The 14,890-nt window shown below is 38.8% G+C and overlaps 1 protein-coding gene across 4 annotated transcripts in view; it reads right to left on the bottom strand.

Annotated features, from left to right (window-relative positions):
• VWA8 (von Willebrand factor A domain containing 8) overlaps positions 1-14,890 on the bottom strand; it is a 368,120-nt gene that overhangs the window by 185,109 nt on the left and 168,121 nt on the right. The gene's annotated exons all lie outside the window — the stretch shown is intronic.

Genomic DNA, 14,890 nt, shown 5'->3' with positions numbered 1-14,890 from the left:
CATCCTTCTCCTTGGGGAGCTTTTCTATCATTCACCATTTTAGTCATTCACACTCATTATCTTAATTCCCTTCTTCACAAAGGCTTCTCCTACCTCCCAGAGTAACTTAGGCTCTTCCTCACCTCCCACAGTACCCTTTATTTTTCCTTCTTAAGCATAAGTAGGATTTATATGGGTGACAACTTGTTTATAATGTCTCTCTCATCCACTGTTCTGTGAACTGAAAACGTCCTGAGGGCAGGGTCCAGGACTATTTATTGCTGGTTTGCCCAGAGGCCAGCACAGAGCCTGACACAATAATGCATTCAATAAACATTTGTCCAATGAATGAATACAAAGAATTTGGAAAGTACTGGAAAAGGGTATAAAATCCCAGTAAGATATGAACTGTGATCATGTTAATAAAGATAGTGAATATCGGAAACTGTGATGAGTTCCAGACTAGTAAAAACTGGTCAAGTTTTGCAATGATCCAATTTACACATTTCACCTACAAAAGATTCAACGTTATTAGAGCTGACTGTCAAACTGACAAATTCACTGACATAAGAACAATGGATCATTTCATCTTCTAGGAATCTTTTTGATATCTAACTGGATTTCTCCCCAGATAGTTCCAAGTCTAACACAGGAACAAAGAGAAGGAAAATATTTTCACGTTTGCACATATACTACAAAGCTCTGCAAGCTTTAAATGGCATGTTCTAACAAACATAAAATTTTAAATAGATACATTCAGAGGAGTAAAATGTGTTTGTTAGCATATCAAGTCTGCTAACTTCAAAGAATCTAGAGAAAGCAAGTATCATAAACGCACTGTAATGTCAGAAATACAAAGGATCTCCTGATAGAAACAGATCATGGAAAGCTACTGCCAGGAGTTCCTGCTCCCTGCCCACCTCCAAAGTTACCTAATCAGCCATGTTTTTCAAACTGCTCTGGAGCAACATACTGTTTTAGGGGCTTACAAGTCCCAGAGATGTGGGATGTGACATGAAATCCCCAGCTGCCACCGGGGATCTCTTTTTCTTTACATTAGGGTCTTTAGAACTTCAGAACTTCTAGCTCAGCTATCTTCTTGCTCCATATACTCTCCCTGGGCAATCTCAGCCACTCCCATAACTGGAGTCATCATAGGCTCAAATCTCTTTCCGAAGCTCCAGCTGAGATCCCTTATCCCTGTCAACTGAACTTCTGCACCAGATGTTCATAGTGGACTCATTATGCTGCCACCAAAACCCACTCCTTTTTCTTTTTAATCCCAGTATAAGAGAGTATCACCATGTACCCTGCTACTCAGTGAACGAACCTTGGAACGTTTTTGACTAGTCTACTTTTTCCTATGACCGCATTCAATGTCACTACAACCTGTGTAGTCTCTACCTGCAAAATGTTTTTATTCTTTCTTCTCACTCCTTTCTCTCCTTTTCTTCCTTATTTCCTATCTTCCCTCCCTCCCTTGTCCAATACGTCAACTATTTCAACACATAACATTACAGGTAATGTACTAGCTGAGCAAGATATGATGGTAAATAAAATAGCCATGGCCCATGGTCACACTCACAGCTTACCATCTAGTAAGAAGCAAAGACAATTAAGCAAATATAACGAGTACACCTATAATAAGTGTTATGCTATGGGATATCCGAGATGCCTGAAGATTTTAGCAAAGGGCTCAGGCAGGCCCACCCCACATAATACTGTTGAGTGGGGATGTCAAGGAGTTAAGGAGGTAATGGGGAGGAGGAGGAGGAGGAGGAGGAGGAGGAGGAGGAGGAGGAGGAAGAGTGTTCCAGGTGGAGAGAAGAGTATGTGTAAAGACTTGAGGGCAATTGTGAGCTGGAGTGCTGGACAGGTCTGAGAGAGGGCAAAGGCTAGAGCAGGAATGAGGAAGGGAATGGTAAGAAATCAAACAAGAATGGCAGGCAGGGTCTAGCTCTGGCAAAGCCTTGGAAGCCAGTTAAAAGAGTTTGGGCTGTTTCCCAAAAGTAGAAGTAGAGTAGAGGAGTAATAGGATCAGATTTTGATTTTTGGAAAACCACTCTGTAGAATGATCTGGCAGACAGAAAGAATGAAAGCCTAAGAAAGCAGCCCAGAAATGCCTTAAAAAAATCCAGGCAGGAGATGATGGTGGTTTAAACTAAGGAGCAGAAGAAATGGATGGATTTAAGAGGTATTTAGGGAAAAGAACTAATGGGATCTGGTGATGGTCTGGATGTGGAGATGAGGAGACAGAGGAGTCAGTTTCTATCTGGGGCCACAGGGTGGAAGGTGGTGCCATCTACTGACAAATGAAACAGGGGAGGAGAAGTGGATTTGCTGGGAGGAGGAGGGAAGCCTAGTTTTAAAAAAAGGCAGTTTAATTTTGGATTTGTTTACTTTGAAGTGCCTGCTTCCCATATCTGCTCCTTCCTCTCCAATTCACTGTCACTACTCAAGGGCGGCCCATCGTTGTGCCAGGAGTCTTTTGGTCTCCCTCCTCTGGACTCACAACAGGCCAGCCCACAAGTTGTTTAGTTATTTTTCTAAAATAGAGATCTCATCAGGTCATTTCTGACTTCATTTTGAAAGCTCTGATGGTTCCTTCGAGGAAATGCTAAAAGCATAACCTCAAAAGGAATTTCTATAAATATGCGGAGCAGAAAGGACCAGTTACAGCGATTTGTGCTTTCCAATCAGTTTTTGCCTAGAACACAAAATCCTCAGGATTACTTTAATTGAATAAATACATAAATAGTCTCTTATTTTTCCATCATAAAAGTTACACACACTCATTTTTCTCACTGGGAAATGTAAAAAACAAAACATTATACAACGTGCAGCTGCTAAAACAAACCTGCTACCATTTTCATCTTGTGCCTCTGAGTATTTATGTTCAGTTGTCATTATTCTGTATATAAAATGCGTATTCTCTAATAGAAATTAGCATGAAGTTAACAGTTTTTACATCATATTTAACTCATATTAGGGATAATATTTAGTGAGTTGAAAATTTAAAAAGGGAGAAGGAAGCTGTGGAATGAATGAGAAGTCTGAGAAAATACAAAATGTCTCACGAGAATGGCACTTTCTTGTATCATTACTGTTCCATCTCACTGTGTTCTTTGTGGTAATATCCTGGAGAGAAGGACCTTCGCAGATGTAGGAGTCAGATGGTCCTTCAACTACAGGGTTAAGAGAAGCAGGGAACATGTTACGTCCCACAGACACGAATCAAACCAAGGATAGGAAGTAAATATGCTTCCAGTTTCTGTGAGAGAAAACATCAGGGACCATGACTTAAAGGACTTGAAAGATTCTGGAATTCTTATACATTCCTCAGGTTTCTTATTTTAATTATCCTGTTTCCTCAGAGAGATTAGCGGTAAAATCCTTTAAAGGAAAAGGCTGTAGGCCTTGTCTTCCTGGACAAGGAGAACATACAGAATTTTGGAAACTCCATCTGTATCCCATCAAGGGGGAGGGGGAGATAGGAGTGGAGCAGGAGAAAAGACCTAAAGCAGAATGGAGAGCAGGTAAGAGAAAATGAATCCAGGGATGAGACCTGGGCCAGTCCAGATGTTGAAGGATATGTCGTAGCAGGTAAACTTGAAAGCTGCTGGCAGCCCTCTGCAAACCTCACTCAAATGTTTTCTTAATCAACCAACAGTCTCCTGAACCTTCGCGCTCCCACAGCTTTGCTTACGTTGTTCGTTCTGAGAATAGCCCATCCTTCCCCCATCTATCCAAATTCTTCCACTCACTCTTTAGTGTTCTGATCAAATGTCTCGCTTCTCGGAAGCTTTGCCTGACTCGCCCATTCTTTTCTCTCTCTGAGCATCAGAACAATCTCCTCCTTTGGGCTCCCAAGCCATTGTCTTACAGCACTCACCACACTGTACTTTAGCAACAGGTCTGGTGCCTGGGAGGGAAAACTCCCTCCCTGAGGCCAGGATCGGTCCCCCAGTTCACACACCTCATTCACCTCACGTATAACCTGCAGGGAATAACTACTAAAATTTGAGGAAAGAAGAAAGTAAGAAAGGAAAGGGAAGTCATGCGACTTGCTCTTGCAAAAGGAGGTAGAAAGCTGTTCCAGGAAGCTTCTGCTCCCTTTGTGCAAACAAAGAGGAGGAAACTAACATTTATGGAGCCCTCTGCTGTATACATACACACCCTTTCGGTGCTTAATCACTTGAATCCTCATGCTAGCCCATGTGAGCAGGAGATAATGTACCTGCTTGGAGAGAAGCAAACTTAAATTTCAAGTGGTTAAGAACCTGGCACACAATGGGATTTGAAGGCATATCCATTCTGATTCAACAGATTGGGCTGTTTTCTGTTTCACCATATTGCAAAACAAAATGTCAGGAGGTAGCCTCACTGAACTGATTTACATGAAAGTTTATATCCTGATGTCATACATCAGTCAAGATCAGTCATTCCACAGTTATGATATACTAAAACATGTGTCCAGCAACTCCCTGTATAGAATCCAAGGTTCAGGAGGGAGAACAGTGAGAAAGTCAAGTTCGATATTTCCTTCTGCAATAATTTTTAAAATCGACTCCAAGCGAGTGTTTACCACTGCCAGTGCTCCGCTTTCTCTCATGTGTTTCCCTCAACTTAGGGCATTCCTTCCAGTTCTCCCTAATTCTTTAATAACATTCATACAGTTAGACCAGTTTGTATAATATTTACAGATAATTTCTGCACAGTGTTCTAATTTCCTTTTTAAAAAAGCTACTATATGAATGCCATTAACAAATACCAACTGCAATAAAAAAATAACAAAGAGACTAATACTAGAGTAAATTGAGAGAAATAAATTGTGGCTGCTTTTTTTAAACCTTATAAGTTCTATCAAATGTTGAACCTTCTAATTCTTTGCTTCTGCCCGAAAATATACTTAATATACTAGCAGTTAAGAAACCTGGATTATGATCTCTGCTTTATCTCTCTCCAGATGGAGGTCTCTACCACCATCTGAGCCTAGATTTGTTCATTTGAATAAAGAGGGCCTAGACATGCTGATCCCTAAACACTTTTATTCTAACATTCTGTAATCGCATAGTAAAATGTGAGATTACTGCTATATAAATCACCGGAAATTTATTTTCCAAATTCTCTCAGTGAACCTGCACTACTTAGGTAATCAGAAAAAAATTATTAAAACTGAATAGTAAACAATCCTAAACATGTGCACAAGTGGCTTCTTCGTAACAGAGCCAATAAACATACCCAGAAGCCAGACGGAAAGACATACATTTCAACTGCACTATGAGTTTGCATGGCTTGAAAACACACTTACTTATAAAGCTTTCTGTCAAAGTCATAATTTCTTTTTCAAACAGGAATGATGAAATCCACATCCCTGCAACTCCTCTTTGAAATACTGTGCTGCTATAAATGGCAAAGGTACACTCTTAGGTAGTTTGGTCATTAGGTATGACCAAAGCAACCATGACAAATCTTGTGGAGGGAAAAGAAAAATCAATATGTGTGCAAGAACAACATGCAAATTCAAAATAAGTGCAAAAGAACATTCACTAAGAAACACTGAATGGTCAAGAATTTCCAGATCGTAATACAAACAACTTCATTAGGAAGCAAGGGGTTGGAGAAGGGACACAACATAATACAATCTAAAATAAAGATGACTGTCCTTATCTTTGATAAACCCAAGTATTTCATACCCTTGGGACTCCCAGGCTGCTAGAGCTCCTAGAATCATAGCACATTTAGTTATCAAATTCCCTGCTGCCACTACCAGCTGGGGACTACAGACAAGATTTCTGGACAAACTGTTCAGTCCCTTTACAGATATCAGACAATTCTGCTGGCATAGCAACGTGCTATGTTTCTAATGTTGCACAGTAGCAATCTGCTAGGGCTCAGTTCAAATTATTAATTAGCAAAATTCACACATTCTTTAATTTTGGCAATAAAATATTCACAGCATCTCAATATTAAATAATTCAACAAACATGACTTTACCAGGAGAAAAACTAAGTCCATGATCACAAGAAGCCTATGATTAACGGGTGGAGTAAGATACAAAGGATTATATAGGGTTATGTAGTAACAACATGCATAGAGTTCTGCTTAGTTGGCCCTAAAGATGCGCTTACTGATTTTCATAATGTATAAATATCTCAAAGTCAAAGGCTATGAAAATCAAGAAAAGAAAGCCGTTATTTCTAACCTGGAAAAAAATGGATATGGTTTGAGGTCACTGTTGTACAAATTAATGAGGGACTTAAACTGGCTTAACAAAATTTATTCTAGACAGTATTTCCTCAGACGTTTATCAACACTGGTGTAGTTCTGAATAAAATGTTTACATTCGTGAAAATTCGTTACCCTGCTCAGGGTAAAGAGGACAGGAGAGTATTGCGTTCCTTTTTCAAAGAGACTTGGGAGGGACGTCGACTAAATATAATTTCCAGCCTTTGTTTAAATGCTGATTGGAATAAACCAAGTGTAAAATGACTGTCTGGAGATAGCTGTGGAAAAATGAAAAAAGGGTATCAGAATATATTCAGGGATTATTATTAATTTGTTAGGTGTACAGAACTGTGGTTATATTAGAAATAAATACTGGGATGGCTATGAGAAAAACGCATTATGTAAAAGAATAATGCATGACAAGACAACATAAAAAAGCGTTGGGGGAATAGATAAAACAAGTTAGATAAAGTGCTATTAATTGTTAAAGCTAAGTAACCAGTAAAAGGGTTCGTTACATACTCTGCTTTTTATAGAAAATTACAAAACGCCCTGTACTCTGTATGTAAAGCATACTCCCTAGCCTGTGGCACTCAACCAAAGTTAGCAATTACATATTATTATTCTTGTTGCTGTTACCATTATTATTCCTAGGGTAAGCATTTCTGTGGTACGGTGAAAAATAAGTGTGAACTTTGAGGTCGGAGCCCTAACTCTGCCACTAACTAGCTATGTGATCTTGAGCAAATATTTTAACTTTTTTGAGTTTTAGAAGGGTTATTTGTAAAATGTGAACCTAAAAACATTTACCTCAAAAGGCTGGTGTAGAACTAAATGAAATGGTCTTAAAAAAAGGATATTGGAAATTGTAAAATGTACAAATATTACCATTTTTAACCCTTATACTCATAAGAAACTTGTAGATGAAATCTACAGTTGTAGATAAAATCAAATACATCACAACTTAAAAAAAGTATCAAAATAGTGAAAAATACTGTAAAATTTCAGAAAAAAAGATTATTATTATTTTTTAAAGATTTTATTTTTAAGTAATCAGTATACCTAACGTGGGGCTTGATCACACAACCCCAACACTAGAGTTGCATGCTCTACTTACTGAGCCAGGCAGGCACCCCAAGATTATTTCTACTTGGGAAAGACTAGGAAAGGTTTTGCTGAAGAAGAAATATCTGGGCTTTGAAAACTGGCAGGATTTTCATCGGCAAAGATGAGAGAAGTGCTGTGTGAAGCCAACAATATGAAAAATGGCTGGGGGAGCAAAAGGGCCTGGTTTACTCAGGGAGGCTAAGAAACTCAAATCTGGAAGAATTAAAATTATACAAGGAGTTTGGAGCCAGGTTACAGATCGTTTTAAGTGTCTCCCTCGGAGACTTTATCTGATAAGCAAGGAAGAGCCACTTACAACTTTTACCAGGAAAATAAAATTAAGAGATACTTTCTAAGATTTATCTCACTGCTGATAGATCAGAAATTGCCAAGGAAGTGAAAAGAATAAAGAATCAGTACTGTAAAAACATGAAGCACATGGAAGTCAGGGATAGAGAAGACATCCATGTGAAAAATCAGCCAGAGCTGACTTTTGATTTGATAAGGAAGACATAACACAATAGAATTTTGATAAGGGCAAAAGTATGGGCTGTGGAATACAAGGAGAGCCTAAGTATAAAATTTTCACCAGACCACTATTATTGGTAAAATGATACAAAAAGCTAGTTTAAAATGAAGAAAGAAAGAAAGAAAGAAAGAAAGAAAGAAAGAAAAGAAAGGAGGGAGGGAGGAAGGGAGGGAGTGAAGAAAGAAAGAAAGAAAGAAAGAAAGAAAGAAAGAAAGAAAGAAAAGAGAAAAGAAAGGGAGGGAGGGAGGAAGGAAAGAAAGAAAGAAAGAGAAAGAAAGAGAAAGAAATTAAGAAAGAGAAGAAAAGAAAAAAGAAAGATCTGGCAAATTACTGGATTATATTCATTTAGAAGTGACTACAAATTATTATGTTTCATTAAACATAAATCAAAATTTGATGATTTGCTTTGCAATTTTATCTCACATTATATATAGATGATTACATTTTCATCTCTTAAAATACTGCATATTAGAAAAACACTCTTAGGTAGGGATAGCTGAGCACTTTGGAACACTATATTGCTGAAATATTTCTTCCTTCTAATATCTGATAAAATGCAACTGACTGTCTCTCAAAACTCAAGGGTTCTTACACAAAAACGTAAGTTTATTCTTAGTGAGTTTTTAAAAAACAATAAAAACTACGCACCTACAGGTTGATTCTATAACGCCAAACACCCACAATCAATATTTTGCATATCAAATAGAATATAGCTCTATAAGTCAAGAGAAAAGAAAATCTGGGAAGAAAAGAAGCTTATTCTCCAGTAGAGTTGGGACAGAAGAAGCATCACTGACTCAAAAATAAATAGGCATTTCTTTTTTTCCCTCTCAGTCAAGCTTAAATAAATAGAAAGTCATGCTAGGATTAAAAAAAAAAAGAAAAGAAAAAGCCTGCACGAAAACTCCTAATTGCACGAAAGGCACATGTAATGTTATAATTAAAGTAAGTAGAAAATAATACATGTGGCGGCATACTAAAGTGGTTCTACACTCTGCAGCATTATGTACTAAGGGACCATCAGATTAGTGTCATTTCAGGCACCTGTCCCTTTTGGCTAACAGGCAGCCATTCTGCTTCTCTTATTGGAAAGTTGCTGCACTGAGCCATAAAATCCTACATAGAAAATCGAAAGGGTAACAAAAATCAATTCACTTCATCAAAATAAGATGTGGGTTACTTAATTTTGCTATGATAAGTGACATTTATGGAACTGTTTTCAGCTTTCCAACAGTTATAAAATCTTGTCTAATATCAGATTTCTTAGAAAATATAGTATTATATGGAAAGAAAAGGTGGATTTGGGCTTATAAAGACAATAAACCGTGAGATATCTCAAAATCAACATTTACTCCTTAACTTCCTCACTGTAAAAGCTGCTACTGGTGACAGAGAAATCTTTCAAGGCATCTCCAAATTTACAACTTCAACTATTTAAAAGTTTCTTTCATGGACTTCAGCCAGATTCTAGTTTGCAAACAGAAGGCTGGGTAGACTCAATGTATCTATAGATAGTTTGTATTAAGAGCATTCATCACACTTTATTGCCAGCCCACTGCTGGTTTCTCTGCCAATACTTAATCCTCAAAGCTTCACTTCTGATTTCTTTTTTTTTTTTTTTTGGAGTAGTCATCATGTAATGTCTTAGAAGGAGAAAGAAAGGGGTGCCTGGGTGGCTCAGTCGGTTAAGTGTCTTGACTTCGGCTGAAGTCATGATCTTCTGGTTTGTGAGTTTGAGCCCCGTGTTGGATTCTGTGCCTCAGAGCCTGGAGCCTGCTTGGAATTCATTCTCTCTCTCTCTCAAAAATAAAAATAAACATTTAAAAAAAGAGAGAGAGAAAGAAAGGAGCCTGATAAATTGCTACAAATAGTTTACTTAGTTTCAGAATAAATCATGTGATTAAAATAGGCATTTTCCCACTTGTCACTTTGCATTTAGGAAAAAAACACTAATAAAAACAATGATACCGCTACTGTCAGTAGTCCTCAACCTACCAGCTATGCCTTCACTCTCCTTTTTCCTTTATTTATTATTTTGTTTTACAAGATAGAAATAAAGGTGAAGATGAGAAGGTGCATAAAATATTCAGAGGTGCTGAAATACCACTGATAAATGAAGCAAGGCATTTTCGAAGCCATTGATGAAGGGCCTGTGTTAGTATAACTGCAAAAGTACGTTCATGAAAAAGAAACCTCCTAGATGCTCAGAATTCTGAGGAAAGCACAGGGAAAGAGAACACACAACTCCATCCTTGGCAAAACACATCTCTGGGTCGTACTTGCTCTGCATTTATTTGCCAACAAATCGTGTAGGTGACTTTACATTCCCTTGTACATACTAAATGGAAGCAGTCAACAGTCTAACTGTAATGAACTTGGAGGGCATTATGTTAAGTGAAATAAGCCAGAGAGAGAAAGAGAGACAAATATTGCGTGGTATCATTTATATGAGGAATCTACAAAAGAAAAAGATAAAGAAAAAGCCAGACTCAGAAACAGAGTAGAAAAGTGGCTGGGGGTGGGGTAATAGGGAGAGGTTGGGAAAAGGGTACAAAATTTCACCTATAAGATGACCAGGCTCTGAAGATCTAATGTATATCATGGTGGCTATAGTTGATAACGCTGTATTACATAATAGAATTTGCTAAGAGAGTAGAATCTAAATGTTCGTATGACAAAAGAAAACATGTGAGGCAGTGGAATGTTTAATCAACTAGATGGGAGGAATCTTGTCAAAATGTATATGTATATCAAATCATCACATTGTACCCTTTAAATATATTATGATTTTGTCAATTGTATCTCAATAAGGCTGGGAGAGAAAGAGTCAAACTGTAGAATCTTGCTCAGATCTTAACACCAATGGTTGAAAACAAGTGTGAGAGGAACTAAAATTAGCTAAAGTATTTAAAAAGTTCTGTTTAAATTTTAACTAGCCACTTTGGTTCAATCTCTACTCCTTGACCTGGTGAATGTAAGCAGGCACAATGTTATATGTCACTTAATTAGCTAAATATTAATCACCATTTAATTATTATTTGAAATTTAAAAATGATTACTATTCCATTATTCTGTTCTAGTGATAATGCTGCCAGTCTCTGATCCTGTCAGTATATATAAACATATCCAGTTGAATGGGCCACTTAACTATTTACTCTCTTAAGTAGGCACTCCCTAGATTCTACCTAATTTGTTTCCTTCAAAATTTACAAAATAAGGAATTCAGTCCATCTGTCTTAGACTCTCCTGAAAATAATCCGAGTTAACCTGAATTTTAAATTCATACTACTTCTAAATCATTTTGACTACTCATTGGGAATTTATTCTTAGTAGTCTTCTACAATCCAGCAATTTACTCAGCAAATATTTGTTGACTATCTATGTATGCAAGGCAAAAATAATTAAGGCTTTTCTCAAGGGACTCTCTCTTGGTTTAGTAGAGAGATGGCAGGTAGAGGCATAAGTCTAAGAGAAGCCAAAAGAAATCAGTAACTGACCTGCTGTAACAGTTCAAGGAATAGGGCCAAAGCTTCAGGCCTGTGTTCAGGAAGACTTTATTAAAGAAACATATTATAGAATATTATAGCCAGAAGGACCTTAGAAAATACCCATTCCAGGGGCGTCTGCGTGGCTCAGTTGGTTAAGCATCTGACTCTTGATTTTGACTCAGGTCATGATCTCATGGTTCATGGGATTGAGTCCCTCATTGGGCTCTGCGCAGACAGCATGGAGCCGGCTTGGGATTCACTCTCTCCCTCTCTCTCTGCCCCTTCCTCTCTCACTCTCTCTCTCTCTCTGTCTCTTTCAAAATAAATGAATAAACTTAAAAAAAAAAAAAGAAAATACCCATTGCAATCCTATCATTTAACAGATAAGGGGAAAAAAGAGAGAGAGAAGAAAAAAGACAAAGCCCATTAAGGAGTAATAGCATTCTACCTAATATCACCTAGAGAATTGTAAAGTCTGGACAAGAAGGTAGGTCTTTGGATTCCCAGCTTTCGCTCTTCTATGATAGCACATGGCCACTCTGGGGTTGGAAGGATTTCAAAAGGCAAAGATGGGGGAAATAAGAGAGCAGGCTGATAAGATCAAAGGTTGGAATATGACACTGATACAAAGGTATGTTTGGAAAGCAGTTATATTTATCTGAGGACAAGAGTTTGAGGGGGAGGAATGAGACAGTAGGCTGCAAGCAGGGTAGGAATAGATAATGGACAAATGACAGGAGGATATCAAACAACAGACTAAGAGAGTTAGTCTTGTTCACTAGATAATTTAATGGACACAGAAGCAGACCTGACTTGGGAAATCTGAAAGTTCCTTCAACATTGGTAATATTATTATTATTAATATAATTTATTGTCAAATTGGCTAACATACAGTGTGTAAAGTGTGCTCTTGGTTTCGGGGGTAGATTCCGGTGGTTCATCACTTACATACAACACCCAGTGCTCATCCCAACAAGTGCCCTCCTCAATGCCCATCACCCATTCCCCCCTCCCCCGCCTCCCCTTCCACCCTCAGTTTGTTCTCTGTATTTAAGAGTCTTATTATATGAGACTGATGGTCTTAAAGGTATATAATGAATGAACAAAAGAGCCCTTCTGACATGAAAAAGGCCAGTTAAACATACCAAATTTAACATTGAATACAATCTCCCTTGGTCAATTTTTCTTTCTCCCAAGTGGGTGCAGAACAAGGACGAAAGAAGGCAAGACCCGCTGATGACAGGCACAGTTTGTGACAGCAGCGATGGAGAGGCATTCGTGATGCCAGGCACATGCCTACAGAGCGGTAGCTGCTCTTGCCTCCACCCCACTGCCGGCCCTGTGTCCTACTGTCCTGTTCTCTTCTTTGGGACTGGAAATCAACTAGAGATAGCCTACCGGATTTCCCACCAACATGACTCTAGCGTCATTTCAAAGCACACTGCCTCTTTTCCACTTACCACAAAGTGAAAGCAAACCTCTGTTCCACCTCACCCTCATCCTGCATAGCTCTCCTCAGCCCCCCTCCCCTCCCAGAGATTAGAGTGTGATTCCTGTCTTTCTGGTTACTGGCTAGGTTCTAACTTTAACCTTTCAACCTAGACAACTCTTCTGAAACCCTGACTCTCTTAGCTGCTCAACTGTCAACTCTGCCTTTGGCAAGACACTTCTACTCCATCCCACCCACTAAACCCTTAGGGCATCAGTATAACCTAGGATATTTCCGTGCTGCTTGAATTCACAGCTTGACCTCTAGGGACCTTCCATTTGAAAAGCTGCTTCTCAGCAAAATTATTCCCCAAGTCCCAGTTCTGTAGATTGTTGGTCTGGCCTGCTGCTGCTGAGATGCCAGCAGAGTCTCTGTCTAAGGTCATCCAGGTGATGGCAGAAGTCCCAAAAAGGACACACTGAGTGCACCCAGGTTTAACCACTTATAAAATGTTTGTGAAATACTCTGGGCTAGATAGTCAGAAATTTTCAGAGAGTCACCATTTTTCAGAGACAGATGAAAAATTTGAAATCAAGGACTGAATACTGGATAATTGCTCTCCATCCTTACTCAGGGAGGAAAATGATTTTTCAATTCATAAAGGTAGGCAGGACTTTTTAAACAGTGAAAAAAAAAACCTGAATAATTTATCACGCTTCTTGTAATTCTTATTTAGAAAAAAATGAAACAAGAAAATATTAAAGTCCTTTTTAACAGCACAGTGATAAAGAGATTTAATTTTAACTGAGCACCTACTATGAGGCAGGCACTGCATGAGGTACTTTCCACGCATTACCTCCTGTGGTTCTTACTTGAGTGCATACTGTTTTTACTTCCAGGTTAGATATCAGGGCACTGGGCCTTGGTAAGATAAGCAATTTTCCCACAGTCACAGCCATCTGTGACAGGGTTGCTATTGCAGCTTGAACCAGTTAACTTCTAAATCTATGTACTCGATCAGTAAGCCATTCGATTGGCCCACGTTTAGTAAAAAAAAAAATCAACACTTTGGGGCACCTGGGTGTCTTAGTCGGTTAACTGTCAACTCTGAATTTCACCTCAGGTCATGATCTCACGGTTCGTGGGATCCAGCCCCACATCTGCCTCTGTACTGCTTGGGATTTTCTCTCTGCCCTGCCCTCACTTACGTGTATTCTCTCTCTCTCTCTCTCACTCTCAAAATAAATAAATAAAAACTTAAAAAACCCAACACTTTAAAATTATAAGTTTGAGGGACTAAATATATGAAGAACATGTGTTGTCTTTATAAGTTAAAAAAAAAAAGGAAAAATAAAGACTAAACTCCTTCTGAAAGTTTATCATTAATTTAAAACCCATTTAAAAAAACCAAAGGTGCTGTTCACCATGAATCTGACAATTCAACTGGGGAACATCAGAACCTTCTAAACAGAAAATATCCATCCCGTCCCTCCATAAACACATGGTGAATATCTACAATGTAGCAGACACTGTTCTAGTAACCAAGGATACAGAGAGAAGCAAGAAAACCATGGTCCCTGCCCTTGAAGATCATATAGACAAGTGGGAAAGACAGTCATTCTACACATAGACACAGTAATGTGACTAGTGTGAGGACAGAAACATAGAAGGGTGCAGAAGGAGGATAAATTGAATTCAGCTAGGGACAAGGGGAGACCTCTCAGGAGTTAGGGGAAAGGGGTGGAGGAAGAGGACTGGGAGTGCTCCTTGTAGACAGAAGGGCAGGCAGCAAGGACCAGGGCAGAGACAAGAAACTGAAGCAAGTTCAGAGTGGCTCAAGCTAACACCAAGTGAGAGAAAGGAAGGAGCCAAGGCTTAGGACTAGAAAGGTGGGCAGAGGCCAGATCCTGCAGGACACTGTAAGCCATACCTGAAGACTATACCTAAGAAATGGAAAGCCAATTTAAGCGAAAAAGGGAGACTTGGTCAGATTTTAATTTGACAAGTATCAACCTGGCTGCAGAGTGAGGAGTAGATCGGAGTGAGAGTAAGGTTGACGTGGAGTTATGTTAGCAAAGTATTGCTGTAGACCAGGTGACAGGTGACGGCGAGCTGGGCTAGGGTGACAGA

This window comes from Felis catus, chromosome A1 (assembly GCF_018350175.1).
Source record: "Felis catus isolate Fca126 chromosome A1, F.catus_Fca126_mat1.0, whole genome shotgun sequence".
Taxonomy (NCBI): Eukaryota; Metazoa; Chordata; class Mammalia; order Carnivora; family Felidae; genus Felis; species Felis catus.
This window is presented reverse-complemented; position numbering and strand designations above follow the sequence as displayed.